The sequence below is a fragment of the Propithecus coquereli genome, unplaced genomic scaffold (assembly GCF_000956105.1).
Source record: "Propithecus coquereli isolate 6110/MARCELLA unplaced genomic scaffold, Pcoq_1.0 Scaffold44, whole genome shotgun sequence".
Classification (NCBI taxonomy): domain Eukaryota; kingdom Metazoa; phylum Chordata; class Mammalia; order Primates; family Indriidae; genus Propithecus; species Propithecus coquereli.
In genome coordinates this window covers 12,554,355-12,557,488 of record NW_012150174.1, presented here as the reverse complement: position 1 = coordinate 12,557,488, position 3,134 = coordinate 12,554,355, and positions in this window count along the sequence as shown.

The following is a 3,134-nucleotide window of genomic DNA, read 5'->3' as shown; positions in this document are numbered from 1 at the left end:
CTACCTATTCTTAATCACTTTTTATCATTGACTTCTTCACAGTTAGTATCTTATCTTTCAACCATGACAGTTATTTTGAACTAAGAAATCTCACAGTGAATTTTGAATTAGAACTGATATGTATGGTTTAAAAAAACCGATAGTGTTTTTTGGTGTCAAAACCAGGATTAAATTCAACTTTGTCAGAATCTTCATAATGGCTACTTTCTTTCACAAACTGTCACATTGTGAAAGGGCCTGTGAAGGGGCCACTTTACCTTCATAATGGCTGCTTTTTAGTGGCACCGTCTGTGGGTTTAACTTGAGGTTAAACCCTTCCCAGTGTTCCGTTCATTAGTTCTATCAGCTCTCACCTGAATCCTCCATCTTACTCACAGGCAGTAATTTATTGACTTCTATCTGGTGTGGGATTGTAAATAAACTAAGTGATGTCCTAATTTCACTATTACATGATGACACTGTCTGCTCTTATATCAATCATCTATCTTATTTTTTTTTTCAATTATACCAAGACACTGTACACCTGCAGTCTCGAATTTGTGCCAGGAAACTCAATTATTACAACATTCTTATTTTCATTTGTATTTTACTTCATTATCGAGGCCCTTGATAGACAGTGTATAGTTTTAGCCTTCTATTCAGTCTGGAAATTTAATTGTGATAAGCCTTTTTCTCCAGGCCTTATTCTTTATTTGGGTGAGATTCTAAACCTACAGTTGATGCCATTATAACCAAAATCAGAAACCTAGAAAAATGAACCATTTGTATATTGTCAATCAGGAGGAAATGTTCTTGGAATAGTAATAATCACTCTGGGTATTTAGACAGTCTGGAAATGCAATTCCACTTTTCAGCTGCTCAGCGGTTTCCAAGAAAATGTCCAGTCCACTGAGGAGGAACGAAGGGGCATGGGGCTTATGGCAGGAAACCACTATGTGCTTGGGCTTGTTCTCAGCCTTCTGTTCACTCATCTAAAACACATTAATTCAACACTTAATACTGGCTGAGCATAGTTTTGAAAGGTGGAAATGCAAATATCAGACACATGAATCTTTATCTCTGAGTATTTATTTCTCTGTCCAGTGGGGAAAAAAACACTAGTGATTGCAGTCCAACTCACATATGAGTACAAACGAAAATGCTTCATCCTGGTAGCAGAAATGCTTAGGAATAGAAGGGAAATCGGAGACTAGAAGTGAACCTAAAAAGAAGGCAAAAGTGAAGTGGGATCTGGATAAAACTGTTGTGTATTTCCTCTTTTATGTCCAGTGAAATATTTTTGACAGTAAAACTCCAAAAATATATAACAGTGAATTGAAAAATTGCTTTTTAGAAGCATTAAAGAAACACAATTTCTCTCATGTAAGGAAGTCATAAATATTATGAACATTTTGATATACTCTAAAATTGCAGACTAAGATTAGTTTTCACCAGATGTATTTTATGACCTCAGTAATATCACTGCTTTATTTACTTTTATTATTTCCAGTAAACATTCCACATGTATCTAATATATTTGGATTTACTCCTCTGTGCTTCATTTGTTTTGGGAGGGATTAACAACAAAGCTAGATTTATGAACCTTGGGGGAGGGGTGTGCTTTGTTGAAACACTCATCTGATTTTACACATATTTCTAAATACCCAGGAGAGATGGAATTAATCAGGCCTTAGCTCCTTAAAGTATAACTGCTGGCTAACCAGAGCAATAACTTCAGAATTAAAAATAACAGTGGAACAGTGCTCAGTCTAGGGTTAATCAGTACTATGGCAACAAGCACTATTCCTGGCCCTGTGTGAGGGCCAGGTGCTGTTCCCTCCTAATCATTTTGGATGGCTCTTTCCCCAGCCTCAGATAGTTTGCTCACACATCCACATGGATTAGTAGTTGGCTGAATATTCTACGTGGACTCTCTGTACGTGTCTGGAGTTCTCTCTTAGTGTAGCCCCTTCTCTCTGTCACTCTGGCCTGCATATGATAATGGCCTTTCCCCCTCTGGACTATTGTTTCTGTATCCTCAACTAAGGGTGTTGGCCAGCCTCTGCCTAGATTCTCCTCTCTGCTTTCCATAAAATAGATATTTTAATAGAAACGTAAATTATAGAAATAGATTCAAGAATAAATAGGATATATACATAGGATAATAACCATGGAAGCAATTTTAAATCTGTGAAAGAATCTCTAAAAGCACATTTGTTTTGGTAGGATTGTAATAAAGAAAGAAATAATTCTCATGCTGTATTAATTGTTAAAGAATATTTTAAAAGATAAACAATGTTTAAGTTCATTTTGCAAGCCAGTGTAAACTTGGTACCAAAACCTGACAAAGATACAAAAGCATGAAAATTATGAACGCTTTTCACCCATGAATATAGATAAAAATACACTCACAGTAATAGTAAATTGAGCCACATAACATAATTAAAGAATAATATACCATGAACAAATGGGAATGTAGTTTTATAAAATCTATTAATATAATCTTTTACGTCAGTGGACCAAAAGAAAAAAGTCACATGGGCATCTCCAGAGACTCCAATGAAGCATTTATAAAAAATTCACCATCCACTTTTGATATAAACTCTCAGTAAACCAAATATAGAACATGGCAAAATGTATTTATCTCAAGATATCAGCTGACAGATTTCTTAATAGTAAAACAAAAAGAATCTGATTAAAGCAAGATATAAGACAGTTATTTAATATTGGTCTAGGATGTCAGCAAATGAAAAAAGGCAAGTTAAAAAGGAATTAAAGGAGGAGGTAAAATATAATTATTTCCTGACAACATGATTATTTACATTATTTACAGTGGCTTAAGAATGAGGAGGGACTTACACTTTTGATGTCAAGAATGAAACAGTATTGATAACCCCCCTCATTTTTCAAAGAGAGAAAATTAGAATATTTCTACTCCTTGATTTCCTCCCATCTCCCTTTGCAGTTTTGAATGAAATCTTTGAGATTCTAATCTTTTATAATTTATTGTTTTGTACTATGTGGTTGCTCTGTCAAAAATAATTAGTGACAATTGCATTCAGTTCCATTAGGATATTTTAAAATTATGTAGAGTAAGTTTTGTTTTCAGTACTTACTGCCAATTTTTTGTACCATCATCCCTTTATTAAGTTTAA